Source organism: Balaenoptera musculus, chromosome 9 (assembly GCF_009873245.2).
Source record: "Balaenoptera musculus isolate JJ_BM4_2016_0621 chromosome 9, mBalMus1.pri.v3, whole genome shotgun sequence".
In the NCBI taxonomy this organism is placed as follows: domain Eukaryota; kingdom Metazoa; phylum Chordata; class Mammalia; order Artiodactyla; family Balaenopteridae; genus Balaenoptera; species Balaenoptera musculus.
This window is the reverse complement of record NC_045793.1, coordinates 86,337,037-86,354,462: the sequence shown is the minus strand read 5'-3', so window position 1 is coordinate 86,354,462 and position 17,426 is coordinate 86,337,037. Positions and strand designations below refer to the sequence as shown.

The following is a 17,426-nucleotide window of genomic DNA, read 5'->3' as shown; positions in this document are numbered from 1 at the left end:
TTGGTTGTTTGGTTTTGTTTTTTAAATTCCTAGAGCTTTGGAGAAAGGTCTGGCCATAGTGAAAGATCTGGGCAACAACTTTATGTTAGGACTTCAAATATACATCTCCAGTTTCCTCTTAATTTCTGTAAGTCTATATTAATCCATCTATTGATTTATTTATCATCATCATCCACTTAAGATTCTTTATTGAAACATGCTGGGCTCCTATAATGTAAAGGCTGATATCTAAATTTTAACCTCTCCACTTACCCAGAAAACCATAAATATCCACTAAGAGAACAGTAAAACCATCTATAACCCACATCTACAACATAATTAGGAGAAAGAAAATACTATGAACTTGAAAAGGTATATGTAGGTAGAGACATAAATACCCCAATCTAGCAGAACCAGCTCAAGAGCCCATTCTGGATCAGAAAGTCAGGTGGAGAGTGTGCAGAAAAGAAGAGAGGGAGCAAGGAGCCCAGGGGCAGAAGAACAGACAAAATCACTCTCAGAAAGATAAAGTCCTGTCCTGAATTGGAAAATGCTAACAGACATGGTTGATCAGAACACAGCTACTGGGGAACCGAAAAAAAGAGGTTTGAAAGTGAGCAGAATGAGAGATGGAGTCTTAGGAAGGCACTTCTTAAGAAGAAGAGGGAAATGATGTTGAAAGAGGAAATGGCCCATGGAAATTTGGTTATGATAGGAAAGAATCATGAGGTAAGAATCACAACTTCTGTTGTGTCTGAAGAAACAAGAAAAGAATCATAAGATCATAAGACATACCAACTATTCCCTCTGCAAAAAAAATATATCATCTACTAAAAATTAGTACTTCACAAAATAAACAGAAGAGGGTGCTCATGGACTAAGAATGTAGTAATCTACCGAACTCTTATTTTTGCTTATACAAAACTGTTACTGCCGGTTTAGGAAAAAAATAAAAATAAATAGAAAGTAGATAATATTCATACAAGGTTATTATAAGAAATCAGAAATGAGAGTCAAAGCGATATGACTAATAAAAAAGTATTATCCTCCTTCAAGCATAAACAAAAACACAAATGAGAAAACTGTAATGAAATCTCAAGATATTTTCAAACAAGCATTTATAAATATAAAACAACATTTTGAATCAGAAATTTAAAAGTTCAGAAATGGACAAAGAACAGAAAGATAGAAGAGTTGACTAAAATGAGAAAATAAATTAAAAAAAAAAAGACTCTTTGAAATTAAAACTAAATTACAAGGTGCCCAAGAGAGAATCAATTCAGTTGGAATTATAATAAGGACCACTGAGGAAAGACATGGCAATAGCCAAGAGAACAAGATGAAATAAACAAATAGTAAAAAGAATCAGAATGAAGTCATCAATATAGAACACAGGCAAAGATAATCCAGTATATGTATAATTGGAATACATAAAGACAAAAATATTAGAATACTTAAAACTATAATCCAGAAGAATTTCCAGAAATAAAATAACTACATATATTTCTATATTGAAAGGGCTGTCCAAGTACTTGGAACATTGTCCCAGAACAGTCAAATCCAACGTAATAGCTATCAGTTAGCCATTAGACTTAAATTATAGAGGAAAAACTGACTAAAAGGTAAGTTCCTTACAATAAAAAAAAAAAAATCAAGTTGATATCACATCTCTGGAATAACATACATAGCTAGACAGTAATGAAGCAGCATTTTAAGGAATCTCAAAGAAAGAGTGAACCAAGGATTTTATATCCAGCCAATCAACAGTATCAACACACATACACACACACACACACATTTAAAATATGCAAGAGGGATGCTGGTGGGGGACTTTGATGACCACGGAGATGGGAGGAAACCCCGAGCAACCTGGTAGGATGTGGGGTGGAGTGAGGGGGGAGGAGAAGTGGAGGCTGGATAGGACCAACACCCCTGAGTGGTGCCTGAGAGAGGGGAGGAGTTCCCTCACCTGGAGGGACTCTCAGGGGGCTCGGAGGATCTGGGGAGGTGTGGAGGGTGTTTACCCCACCCACTCAGGCCCTGGGAAACCTGCTGGGCTCCTGGGCCTGGTCATCCATTCTCTGGGGCCCCCTCTGGGCCGTGTTGGTCTGGGCCGTGTTGGTCCATTCTCCGGGTCCCCCTCTGGGCTGCGTAGGAGGGAGGCAGGGGGAGAAGAGGAGAGGCGGACAGGGAAGGGACCTCAAGGATTGGAGGATCAGGGGAGGCGCAGAGGGCATTTCCTCCACCCACTTGGGGCCCGGGAAGCTTGCTAGGCTCCCGGGCCTGTTCCTCAGTTCTCCTGGGCCCCCACCATCTGTAGGGGTCCTAGGGTCATAGGAGGGAGGGAGGATGGGAGAAGAGGAGGAGAGGCTGACTGGGGGAGACCCTCCAGGACCAGGGGATCAGGGGAAGCACTGCAGGTGTTTCCCCAGCCCACTAGGCCTTGGGAAGCCTGTTGGGCTTCTGGCTCTGGTCCCCTGCTTCTGGGGCCCCCTCCGGCCACGTGGGTCCTAGTGGCATAGGAGGAAGGTGGAGAGAAGAAGAAGAGAGGCCAATGGGGAGGGACCCTCTGGGATAATGTGCCTATGTTTGGGTAATGCGCCTAGTGTTTCCCCCACCCACTTGGGCCCAGTGAGCCTGCTGGGGTCCCGGACCAGGTCCTGCACCCTCCAAGGCCAGAGGCACTCCTGGGCCCCTCCTGCTGCATTGAGCCAAAGCCCCGCCCCCTCAGGGCCTTTTCTGGCCCTGTGGGTCCTAAGCATAGGCCCCACCCACAACCCAAACCCCACCCCTGCCTAAGCCCCACCCCCACAGCCAAGGCCTTTTCTGGCTTTTTTTTTTTTTTTCCTTCTCTTTTTTGCTATTGTGGTTCTGTTTTACCTTCTGGTTGTTGTTTCATCTATATTTTTGTTTTTTCTAAGATATCTGTTAGTTTTCTAATCTTCATATTTTTACTTTTTGTTGTTATTGTTCTGCTCCTTTTTCTCTTTTTTCTTTCCTTTTTTTTTTTTTGCTGCCCCACACAGCTTGTGGTATCTTAGTTAATGAGCTCGGGGTCAGACCTGAGCTCCTGCAGTGGGAGCTCTGAATCCGAACCACTGGAATAACAGACAACCTCAGACCCCAGGGAATATTCATCGGAGTTTGGTCTTCTGGAGGTTCTCATCTTGGCACCAAGACCCAGCTCTACCTAACAGCCTACAAACTCCAGTGCTGGAAGCCTCAGGCCAAACAACGAGTAAAACAGTAACACAATCCCACCCATCAAAAAAAAAAAAAAAAAAAGACAACGAAAAAATATGTCACAGATAAAGGAGCAAGGAAAAACTTACAAGACCAAATAAATGAAGAGGAAATAGGCAACCTACCTAAAAAAGAATTCACAGTAATGATAGTAAAGATGATTCAGAATCTTAGAAATGGAATGGAGGCACGGATAGAGAAAATACAAGAAATGTTTAACAAAGACCTAGAAGAACTGAAGAACAAACAGAGATGAACAACACAATAAATGAAATGAAAAATACACTAGAAGGAATCAATAATAGAATAACTGAGGCAGAAGAACGAATAAGGGAGCTGGAAGATGGAATGATGGAAATAACTTCCAAGGAGCAGAATAAAGGTAAAAGAATGAAAAGAATTAAAGACAATCACACAGACCTCTGGGACAACAGTAAACGCACAAGCATTTGAATTATAGGGGTCCCAGAAGAAGAGGAGAAAAAGTAAGGGTCTGAGAAAATATTCGAAGAGATTATAGTGGAAAACTTCCCTAACATGGGAAAAGAAATAGTCACCGAAGTCCAGCAAGCACAGAGAGTCCCATACAGGATAAACCCTAGGAGAAACACACTGAGACACATATTAATCAAACTAACAAAAACTAAATTCAAAGAAAAAATATTAAAAGCAGCAAGGGAAAAGCAAAAAATAAAAAACAAAGGAACCCCCATAAGGTTATCAGTGGATTTTTCAGCACAAACTCTGCAGGCCAGAAGGGAGTGGCAGGATATACTTAAAGTGATGAAAGAGAAAAATCTACAACCAAGATTACTCTACCCAGCAAGGATCTCATTCAGATTTGACGGAGAAATCAAAAGCTTTACAGACAAGCAAAAGCTAAGAGAATTCAGTACCATTAAACCAGCTTTACAACAGATGCTAAAGGAACTTCTCTAGGTGGGAAATACAAGAGGAGAAAAAAGACCCACAAAACCAAACCCAAACAATTAAGAAAATGGTAATAGGAACATATATGTCAATAATAACCTTGAATGTAAATGGATTAAATGCTCCAACAAAAAGACACAGACTGGCTGAATGGATACAAAAACAAGACCCATATATATGCTGTCTATAAGAGACCCATTTCAGACCTTCACTTTCAGTTTGAATGTGTCTGAAAGTGAAGGGATGGAAAGAGATATTCCATGCAAATGGAAATCAAAAGAAAGCTGGAGTAGCAATACTCTAATCAGATAAAATAGACTTTAAAATAAAGACTGTTACAAGAGATAAGGAAGGACACTACATAATGATCAAGGGATCAATCCAAGAAGATATAACAATTATAAATATTTATGTACCCAACATAGGAGCACCTCAATACATAAGGCAAATGCTAACAACAATAAAAGGGGAAATTGACAGTAATGCAATAATAGTAGGGGATTTTAACAGCCCACTTACAGCAATGGACAGATCATCCAAACGGAAAATAAATAAGGAAACACAAGCTTTAAATGACACAATAGACCAGATAGATTTAATTGATATTTATAGGACATTCCACCCAAAAGTGGCAGAATATACTTTCTTCTCAAGTGCACATGGAACACTATTCAGGATACATCATATCTTGGGTCACAAATCAAGCCTCGGAGAATTTAAGAAAATTGAAATCGTATCAAGCATCTTTTCTGACCACAACACTATGAGACTAGAAATCAATTACAGGAAAAAAACTGTAAGAAACACAGATACATGGAGGCTAAATAGTGTGCTACTAAATAACCAAGAGATCACTGAAAAAAATCAAAGAAGAAATAAAAAAAACTACATAGAAACAAATGACAATGAAAACACAATGACCCAAAACCTATGGGACATAGCAAAAGCAGTTCTAAGAGGGAAGTTTATAGCAATCCAATCTCACCTCAAGAAACAAGAAAAATCTCAAATAAACAATATAACCTTACACCTAAAGCAACTAGAGAAAGAAGAACAAAGAAAACCCAAAGTCAGTAGAAGGAAAGAAATCATAAAGATCAGAGCACAAATAAATGAAAGAGAAATGAAGAAAACAATAGCAAACATCAATAAAACTAAAAGTTGGTTCTTTGAAAAGATAAACAACATTGATAAACCTTTAGCGAGACTCATGAAGAAAAAAAGGGAGAGGATGCAAATCAATAAAATTAGAAATGAAAAAGGAGAAATCACAACTGACAACACAGAAATACAAAGGATTATAAGAGACTACTATAGACAACTATATGCCAATAAAATGGACAACCAGGAAGAAATGGAAAAATTCCTGGAAAGGTACAATTTTCCAAGACCAAACCAGGAAGAATTAGAAAATATAAACACACCTATCACAAGTAATGAAATTGAAACTGTAATTAAAAATTTTCCAACAAACAAAAGGCCAGGGCCAGATGGCTTCACAGGTGAATTCTATCAAACATTTAGAGAAGAGCTAACACCCATCCTTCTTAAACTCTTCCAAAAAATAGCAGAGGAAGGAACACTCCCAAACTCATTCTATGAGGCCACCATCACCCTGATTCCAAAACCAGACAAAGATGTCACAAAGAAAGAAAACTACAGGCCAATATCACTGATGAACACAGATGCAAAAATCCTCAACAAAATACTAGCAAACAGAATCCAACAACACATTAAAAGGATCATACTCCACGATCAAGTGGGGTTTATCCCAGGAATGCGAGGATTCTGCAATATACACAAATCAATCAATGTGATATACCATATTAAAAAATTAAGGAATAAAAACCATATGATCATCTCAATAGATGCAGGAAAAGCTTTTGACAAAATTTAGCACCGATTTGTGATAAAAACACTCCAGAAAATTGGCATAGATGGAACTTACCTCAACATAATAAAGGTCATATATGACAAACACACAGCAAACATCATTCTCAATGGGGAAAAACTGAAAGCATTTCCACTAAGATCAGGAACAAGACAAGGATGTCCACTTTCATCACTCTTATTCAACATAGTTTTGGAAGTCCTAGCCATGGCAATCAGAGAAGAAAAAGAAATAAAAGGAATCCAAATTGGAAATGAAGAAGTAAAACTGTCACTGTTTGCAGATAAAATGATACTACATATAGAAAATCCTAAAGATGCCACCAGAAAACTACTCGAATTAATCAATGAATTTGGTAATGTTGCAGGAATGCACAGAAATCTCTTGCATTCCTATACACTAACAATGAAAGATCAGAGAGAGAAATTAAGGAAACAATCCCATTTACCATCACAACAAATGAATAAAATATCTAGGAATAAACCTACCTAAGGAGGCAAAAGACTTGTACTCAGAAAACAGTAAAACACTGATGAAAGAAATCAAAGAGGACATAACAGATGCAGAAATATACCATGTTCTTGGATTGGAAGAATCAATATTGTGACTATACTAACCAAAGCAATCTACAGATTCAACGCAATCTCTATCAAACTACCAACGGCATTCCTCACAGAATTAGAACAAAAAATTTTACAATTTGTATGGAAACACAAAAGACCCCAAATAGCCAAAGCAATCTTGAGAAAGAAAAATGGAGCTGGAGGAATCAGGTTCCCCAACTTCAAACTATACTACAAAGCTACAGTAATCTAGACAGTATGGTCTTGGCATAAAAACAGAAATATAGATCAATGGTTCAGGATAGAAAGCCCAGAGATAACTGCATGCACATATGGTCACCTAATTTATGACAACTAAGCCAAGAACATACAATGGAGAAAAGGCATCCTGGTCAATAAGTGGTGCTGGGAAAACTGGACAGCTACATGTAAAAGAATGAAATTAGAACACTACCTACCACCATAGACAAAAATAAACTCAAAATGGATTAAAGACCTCAATCTAAGACTGGAAACTGTAAAATTCTTAGAGGAAAACATAGAAAAAACACTCTTTGACATAAGCCACAGCAAGATCTTTTTTGATCCACCTCCTAGAGTAATGAAAATAAAAACAAAAATAAACAAATGGGACCTAATTAAACTTAAAAGCTTTTGCACAAAAGGAAACCATAAATAAGACAAAAAGACAACCCTCAGAATGGGAGAAAATATTTGCAAACGAAGCAACAGACAAAGGATTAGTCTCTAAAATATACAAAGAGGTCATGCAGCTCAATATCAAAAAAACAAACAACCCAATTGAAAAATGGGTGGAAGACCTAAATAGACATTTCACCAAAGAAGACATACAGATAGCCAAAAAGCACATGAAAAGATGCTCAACATCACTAATTATTAGAGAAATACAAATCAAAACTATGATGAGGTATCACCTCACACTGATCAGAATGGCCATCATCAAAAAATCTACAGGGCTTCCCTGGTGGCGCAGTGGTTGAGAGTCTGCCTGCCAATGCAGGGGACACGGGTTCGGGCCCTGGTCTGGGAGGATCCCACATGCCGCGGAGCGACTGGGCCCGTGAGCCACAACTACTGAGCCTGTGTGTCAGGAGCCTGTGCTCCGCAACAAGAGAGGACACGATAGTGAGAGGCCCGCGCACCGCGATGAAGAGTGGCCCCCACTTGCCACAACTGGAGAAAGCCCTCACACAGAAACGAAGACCCAACACAGCCAAAAATAAAATTAATTAATTAAAAAAAAAATCTACAAACAATAAATACTGGAGAGGGTGCGGAGAAAAGGGCACTCTCTTGCAGTCTTGGTGGGAATGTAAATTGATACAACCACTATTGAGAACAGTACGGAGATTCCTTAAAAAACTAAAAATAGAACCACCATATGATCCAGCAATCCCACTACTGGGCATATACCAAGAGAAAACCATAATTCAAAAGGACACATGTACTCCAATGTTCACTGCAGCACAATTTACAATAGCCAGGACATGGAAACAACCTAAATGTCCAATGACACATGAATGGATAAAGAAGATGTGGTACATATATACAATGGAATATTACTCAACCATAAAAGGGAACAAAATTGGGTCATTTGTAGAGATGTGGATGGACCTAAAGTCTGTCATATAGAGTGAAGTAAGTCAGAAAGAGAAAAACAAATATCGTATATTAAGGCATATTTGTGGAATCTAGAAAAATGGTACAGATGAACCTATTTGCAGGGCAGGAATAGAGATGTAAATGTAGAGAATGGACATGTGGACACAGTGGTGGAAGGGGAGGGTGGGACAAATTGGGAGATGGGATTTGACATAAATACACCACCATGTGTAAAATAGATAGCTAGTGGGAACCTGCTAGCTGAGCACAGGGAGCTCAGCTCGGTGCCTGTGATGACCTAGATGGGTGGGATGGGGGAGGGGGTGGGAGGGAGGTCCAAGAGGGAGGGGATATAGATATATATATAGCTGATTCACTTCATTGTGCAGCAGAAACTAACACAACATTGTAAAGCAATTATACCACAATAAAAAAATAAATAAAATAAAATATGCAAAAACTCAAGGAATACTGCATCCAAGAACCCTTCCTGAGGTGCCTACATATGTTAATTAAACCAAACTTAATTACTTAATTCAACCAAGAGATGACTGTAGCAAGGACTAATAGTATCATTCAAGACATTTAATTATGGATCTAAGTGTAGAAGAAAGGTGGGAACAAGGATATTATTCTAATAATAATGAAATGATTATATGTTTAGACACTGTTGAAATAAAACAAAAAAGAGAGAAGATAAAAAGGAGAGAATGACCAATGATCTCACTGACTGTTGCTTAGGCAATAGATAGGAGTCACAGAATACCATTTAAAGCTAACAAAGGAACAAGAGCCTCATAAAAGGTATCAGTATAAAGGCAAACATAAAAACAAAAATATAAACTGTTCTAAATACCAAAAGGAAGAAACAAATAACTCTCCCCCACAACCCAAAAAGACTATATAGAGAAACACAGTCAACATAACATGGTATGGTCAATAAATACAACATAAAACAATATGACAGTTAAAACATAGAAATGAATGCAATTTACTTCTCTTGTTCAGATTTTCTAATTAGCTCATAAAGAAAAACCCAACTGCATGTTGTAAAGAAGAGACACATTTAAATAGAGTGATTCAGAAAGGCTAAAAAGAAAGGGTTGGGCAAAGATATGCCAGACAAATGGAAAAACTTATACAAGCAGGGAGTATAGTCCTGCTGCCAGTCTGCAGAACTGAAGTCAAAAGCATTAACCAGGACGAGGAACACTACTTTATAACAAAAAGGTCACAATTCATAATGAAGACATACCAGTTTCAATATCTGTATGTCAAATAATACAAATTATCTTTATAAAATGGTAACTATAGGAGTTGAAAGGGAACTAGAAACACACTAGTAACAAATACTTAAGACTGCTCCAGTCTAAGATAGGTCAAGTTGACAAAATTACAAGTAAAGAAGAACTAAATATAGCATAATTAATTAGGCAAATCTTTTGGTTCTCCCCTCATCTCTTTTTCTATTTACACCCCAATAATAGAGAATATATATTCTTCTCAACTACACATAGGACATTCTCCAAAATTGTCTATATGTTGAATTACAAAAGTCTTAAATTCTACAAAGCAGAAATAATAAAAACAATAATCTCTGACCATAATGCAGTAAAATTTAGACATTAATACCAAAATCATAATCAGTGGAACTTTCATCTAGAAATTAAAAACTCTAAATAAACAACTCATGTGTCAAAGAGGAAATGTTAGCTGAAATTGTAGAATTTCTAAAAGTAATGAGAGTGAAAACAGTAGCAAAATCTGTAGAAAAGAAACAGTGATCAGAGGAAATTTTATAGCATATATATATTACATACATACGTACACACACGCACACACACACACACACACACACACACACACACACACATATATATATATATATATATATATGGAAGAATAGAAATAATGAAAGTGAATTCCCAATTCAAAAAGCTAGAAAAAGAACAATAAAGGAATCCCTCCAGGAACAAAACAAAACAAAACAAAACACAAGAAAGGAATATAAATGATAAAAGCAAAAATTCATATAGTAGACAATGGAAAAATAGTAACAATTGAAGTGCTGTTTCTTTTAAAAACCAGCAAAATAAGCACTAATTTAATATTAAAAAGAGATGTCACATATAACAAAGTAAAAAAAAACGACAAAAGGGAAGCAATCATAAACACAAATTTTTGTACAAACCTATGCTAAGAAAATTGAAAATCTAAATTAAATGGATAATTTCTTAGGAAAATACAATTTATGAAAATTGGTCCCAGTGGAAAACAATAAGAGTACTAAGGATAATTTATAAACTGGGTGTGAGTAAAGACTTTCTTAACCTGACTCAAACTTGACAAATCTGACTACAGAAAAGCAAAAAGGAATCTCTGTACAATCCAAAACACCATAATCAATATTAAAAGATAAACGACAAACCGAGAGAAAATATTTGTAACATATAGCAGTGAAAATTCATGCACTTTGGTAGAATGTAAGTTGTGCAACCACTATGAAAAACAGTCTGGAGATTCCTCAAAAGACTAAATATAGAACTACTGATAGGTTCCAGCATTCCATTTCTGGGTACTTATCTAAAGAAAATGAAAACATTAATTTGAAAGATATATGCATCCCTATATTCATTGTGGCACTATGTATAATAGTCAAGATATGGAAGCAACCTGTGTGCATCAATAGATGAATGGATAAAGAAGATGTGGTATACACACACACACACACACACACACACACACACACACAGGAATACTACTCGGCCATAAAAAAAGAACAAAATCTTGACATTTGTGACAACATGGATGGACCTTGAGGGTATTATACTAAGTGAAATAAGTCAGACAGAGGAAGACAAATGACAGGATTTCACTCATATGTGAAATCTAAAAAACAAAACAAAGGAACAAACAAAACAAAACAGAAACAGACACATAGATACAGAGAGCAAAATGGTGGTTGCCAGAGGGGAAAGGGGTAGGGAGATGAAGGAAATAGGCGAAGGGGATTAAGAGGTACAAACTTACAGCTAAAAAATAAATAAGTCACAGGGATGTAATGTACACATAGGGAATAGAGTCAACAATATTGTAATAATGTTGTATGGTGATGGATTTATTAGACTTATTGTGGTGATTATTTCATAATGTATAAAAATGTCAAATCACTATGTTGTACACCTGAAACTAATATAATATTGTATGATATAATATTGCATTGCCAAGTATAACTTAATAAAAAAGTGAAGGGAAAAAAACCTTAAAAACTTTATAGAAAAATGTGTAAGAGTCAGGAATAGACTGTTCACAAAAAGTATACACAGTTGTCCTTTACACATGAAAAGACGCCCAACTTCCTTTAACAAAAAAGAAATGCAAATTAACACTATATTGAGATACTATTCTTCACCTACCACATCAGCAAAAATCCAAAAGCTTGACATCACACTCTCCTGGCAAGATTGTGGAAGAACTGCCCCCCAACCCTACAATGCTGGTGGTCGGGCAATATCACACAACCTCTACTGAGAGGAATTTGGCAGTAACTAACACAACCAGACATACTTTACCCTTTGACTCAACTATCTCTCTCTGAGAAATTTCTCTACAGTTTCATCTTTAACAATGCAAAAAATCAAATACACAAGGTTATTCATTGCACTATTATTTTACTAGCAAACCTTGGAAACAACATAAATATCCAAGAAGAGATGACAGGTTAAATAAACATTGTATGTGCACGTGCTGCAGTACTATTCAGCTGCGAAACTTATGAGAAAAATCTCTATGATCTGATATATGGTGATTTGTGGAATACACTGATAAATAAAAAGACTCCTATGCTTATTTTTGAGAAAACATATACAAGAAGGTGAACCATCAACTGAAGAAACTGCTTCACGGCAAGAGATGGGCATGGACGATAAAGCTGAAGGGATACGAAAGAGAATGAGACGCTTTTGGGAAAAGCTCTTTTATAATCCATGTCAATGTTCCTTTATTCAAAAAAAATGTAAAAAGATGAAAAAACCCTCAAATTGAATACAAACATAAAGGAAATGAACCTAATTGTATATGAAACTGCTCACCACTCAGAAAAAAGTCAAGTATTAAAGAAATTACAGACTAAGATTTCATTGCACAAAGACCCAGAAGGTAAAGAGCTGTATTTATAATGTCGCACAATTTGGTATGCTTTCCTGACAGAAGGCATCAAGATACTGATTTCTGGGTCTTGGGGTTAATTTATTTACATCAGTTCGTACGCCTTCTGCACTAGGAAACCCAGTGGGTCTGGAGTTTAGGAGCCTCATGAATAAAAAAGCCGCAATAACAAAGTTTCAAGAGTATGGGGCGGGGCAAACATTAATTTCAGTGGTTTAGACCTGAGGCCAGACTAGAATTTAATAATTCAGAGGGGAAGGCACAGATCTCTGGAGAGGACAGGGTTGATCAAAGTCTTTCCAAGTGACCCTTGGTCTTTGGCCGACAGTGACCTTAGAAAGCTGGTATCCGAGGCTTCTGTGAAAAGAACCTCTGGGCATTATGGAAGCTGCAGAGGTAGATTCCATTCATTCTGGGAATCTGCCATTCCAGATAATCCTAAAAGCCTCAGAGCTATTGTAGACGCTGGGCATTTGGAATGTAAGGTATAAAGTCATTGCAGCAGGAAACCTACAAAAGCCTGGGAACTGAAAACGGGTATTTTTCGGGGGGAGCAGGAGTCTGTCGGAGATTTGTCGCCTTTGTGGGACCAAGAATGACATTTTGGCTTCAGGATGCAAGGTCCTGTTTAGAGATACAGTAGTACATAAGTCTTGGCCTATGGGCTTGTAAGAGGGTATGGTTTGCAGAAGAAGTCGGATCCAGAGTAGGAGGCTAGAGACCGAAAGCCTTCTTTCTCCTTAGATTGTCGTATTTCCCCCTACAGGGAGGTCAGTCTCTTCTACAGTTTACTCAGTGTGGCAGCTCCAAATCGGGGAGGTCAGACGGACGCAAGGACTTGGAGCTAAGTAGCTCATAACATGCTCTTCCATAATGGACCATGTCTATATTTTAATAAATGACTCAAAGTAAGTATTGATAAACAATGGAAACTTTAAAAACTGTTTAGCCACCACTTTCCAGGGAGTCAAGATGAAGACCTGGATAGGTTATTAGAGAGAAAAAATCAAAAATTTGCTTTAATTCCCCACTTTGCCTTATCAATGACGATTTTAAAGATTTAGGAAAAACAACTGAGAGAAACTGCCATATCCTGTCACGGTCTTGATGGTTGTCGTGACTGCTGTTTTCTTATGCTCCCGAAATGATTGGCTTTCAATAGGATATTCTATGGTTTTGTGGTTGAAAGTGTTCCTGATGAGATCTGGATATATTAGTATAAGAGAAATTTGCAATTCATCACTGATGGTATTACTTAATACATCTCTCATAATGTAACACATTTTATGAGCCTTTTCTTAATTCAAGAAAATTTATTGCTCATCTACTTTGAGGGAGACAAGAAACTAGGCTGTGAAGGTACAGGGATATGTCTCAACATCCATGGAGCTGATGTTTTCAGGCAAAGCCAGCCTTTAAACAAATAATTCCACTAATTATTAATTAATTATAATTTATGATACATGCTACTAGGAGAAGTACATGTATATTTTACTCTACCTAAACCCTCAGGTGATTTTTGAAAAGCTTGGAATCACAGGCTGTTACATTTCATGGGTATAATTCACTACAATTGATTTAAATAATCCTAATGTAGTAAGTCAGCAACACATTTGTCAGTTGGGTATTTCGGGATGAAGTCACACAATGGATGTCATTTTTCTAGCAGAGCAGTCTTTTAAAATTTAATGAATTGGATATATAGAAGAAAATCCTACTGTTTAAAATCTCTGGGGAACTAACACACCATCGTAAAGCAATTATACTCCAATAAAGATGTTAAAAAAAAAAAAGAAAGAAAGAACGAGAGCAAACAAATTGTTAAATATGTAACGGAATAAACATACCATTGAATAAATCACAAAAATAAAAAATAAAATCTCTGGGGACAGCTAATATGAATGTCAATATGTAAGGACTTATCTTAGAAACATGAAATTTAACATTTACCTTTGTTTATTATATTAGATGAGCTGACTTCTACATAGGAATATACCCTAATTTCATTTTCTATGTAATATGCAGCCTCAGAGCATTGTTTAATTAAAATGCCACTTAGACCAGTTAAGCAAATTAGACTGAGCATAAACCTAAGACTGCTAATGAAAATGTGCAGAAAGACGCACCAATTCTCTAAGATGGTACCGTCTGAAGCATCTCCCACAACAGTGGGTGCAAGAAGCACCATGACAGTTCTACAAGCCATTAAATGGTAACATAAATTTTGCTTTTGCCATGAAACTCATGGATCCTAAAAGGCTTGCATGCTTTATAGGTAAGTAAGCTGGACATCTGTCAAATTGGGATGACATGGGGTTGTCATAGATTCTCTGCTTTATCTGGTCTACTGAGCCCTGTGTTTTTCTGGCAGAACGAAGAATCAATTCACAGACATTTTTGAAAAGGACACTTAAAAAGAAAGATCAATAAAAATACTAATTGTCAACATCACTTGGGGAGAGAAAGGAAGCATGGATAGCTTCCATATTTTCTCTCTGTGTTGTGGAATGTTTTAAAATATTAACAGAATAGGCAAACTGATCAAGCCCACAGTGCTCTCTTGTATACTTGTTCTAGGTGGAGAAAATGTATAATTCTCAGCAGTACCTATCACAGATAGATTACAGAGTGTCAAAGGTAATGAAAATTGAAAGAGCAAGCAGGGAAATGCTTTTTCCATGACATAAAAAGGGAGGTTCACTATTCAGTGTGTGACTGTAACAATGAGATTTCTCATTCCCTGTTTGGGATTAATCTAAGGCACTACTGCTGCCTATTAAAATTTAATGAGAGAAATGCCAAAATACAGATATTAAATTATATTTATATAGCCAGATGTGTGTGTGGGATTATCCAAATGTTCTTTACCAAAATAATTTCCTGTCCAAATTATTTTAGCTGGATCCTGTAGTAGAGATATTGGAATCACAGTCTCCCCATCTTGGCAATATAGTGTAGAGAATGGTGACTTGAGAGGATATAAGCATCTTTAAATTTGAGGGGTGTGAATGGTATAAATGTTACAAATACACCTTCAGTTAGGTTATAATGAATAGTGAATCATCATAATACCAGCCAGTATAAAAAAGCAGCAAAGTGTCTATTAATATACACTGTGCTGGCATCAGAAGCATCCACTTCCAATATAGCATTTTACTCAGAGAGGGAAGCGGTGCAATTTTAGAACAAATCCTGCATTTCCTGATCCACACAAAAAAGAGCAATGGCTTCTATTGGTAAGCTTCTAGAACAAAAGAGGGCAGAGTATTTTATCCAATGATTTGGCCACTGTGATTTATACAAATCTTTACCTATTCAGGTTTGTCCCATCTTTGCAGTGTTCTCAGACAGAAGGACTAGATTAGATATCAGGAATAGGGAAACAAAATCTCTTCCTATCAAAACACAAAATCCTGTTTGATAAAATTATAAAATATGGTAGTGAGGTATGATATAGTAAAGTAAAAAAAGTGCAGGATTTGGAATTAACAGCATGTACTACATTATTGCTTTGCTTCCTGGTAGAAGGAAACAAAGGAACATGGAAGCTGAGGGCGGGATTACCTAATGTTGTCTGCAGTAAGTAAATCTGCAAAATATAAAGAGGCCTGGAAGAGAAAACATGATGCCTGCTGTGTCCGCAAGGTATCGAGATGCCTAAAACATGGGGAAAATTCTTGGAGAGCACTTCACCTCAGTGGAAAATATTACCCGTATAAAGCTGTCAGAGTCCTCCTCAGCTTGGGTTTCTTGGCATGTAAAGAGCCAGTCAATCCCACAAATTAGGCTGCCCTGCAGGCATGTCTAACTTACATGCCAGGCTTTCAGGAAATGTTAAAGGTCCAAGTGGAGCTGTGATGTGTACCCATGGTAACAACTGGACTGTGTGTAAATCATACAAGCAGTGACAATGTGATATGATGTAGGACTCAGCCACTTTTGTAAGACTACATGTAAAAATTCAAACTATTCAACACCAGTGGTACTGTGCAGACAAAGTACACAGGGAGTTCTAGAGGACACATGGTCTCATGGAGGGAATCATAATTTCTGACCTGTATGGCCTTTCGAGGCCAAGAACACTGAAAATATTGATTTATTCACAAAGCATCACTAGCAAAAGTATTATTGATATGATAAGATAATTGGGTTAAGGTCTTAGGCTACATTTTATATGTAGCCTGAGATTCTTTTAGGTTTGCATTTTCAGAATCATCTCTGATATACATAGGGCATATAGTCCAGAGTGCAAGTATAAGCAACGACAATAGCTTTTTTAAACATATTAACATAGTTTTCCTTTTCACAATTCCTTGTGTGTGAGTCTCCCTCTATTTAAGCAGTCACTTATTTTAGGAGATTTAGGCCTGCTCAAGTGGGAATATAAAGAGAAAGGGTCAAGAATCAATGTGTAACTTCCATGTCACAGGGTTGGGAGTAGAACTTGCTGGTACAAAGCCCTGGGAGAGAGGATTCAGGGTGCAAAGTTCTTAGAGCTCTAGACAAAGGCAAGGACCGTAACTTGAGCAAGTGTAAGGCATCCTGCAGCAGAGAACAGCAGGCCTACCACAGACCCACCATTGTCACCATAGGGATACCTGTTCATCTACTACCTGGCACCATCTTGGATCGAAGAGGAGAGAAGAGACCCACTGGGGGAAAAAAAAAAAAACTGGTAGGAAATTTGAACTTTAATACTGACAGGCTATCACCTTCCCCCAAATAAAGCCGTTTTAAACTAAAAGGGACAGGAAAAAACCTCTAGTTGGCAAGTTTAAGTTTTCTCACTCTCCTTCAACAGCAATGAAGTCTCCAACACAAATGAGATTAGTTAAATAAAATTAAAATCTTTTCTTACATATGAGTTGTAGTTTGCAAATACCAACCTTGCTATGCTAGCACTAAATTAAAATCAAGTATTTAAGCAAATATATTTGACAGAAACATTGTAGGCTATGGAGTCAGATAAACCTGATTGGAATTTTGGATTTCCTTGGATAATCCTCAGTTTCTTCATCCTGCTCGATGTT

General features: G+C 37.3%; 1 protein-coding gene across 9 annotated transcripts in view; it reads right to left on the bottom strand.

Annotated features, from left to right (window-relative positions):
• MAGI2 (membrane associated guanylate kinase, WW and PDZ domain containing 2) overlaps positions 1-17,426 on the bottom strand; it is a 1,338,650-nt gene that overhangs the window by 341,427 nt on the left and 979,797 nt on the right. The gene's annotated exons all lie outside the window — the stretch shown is intronic.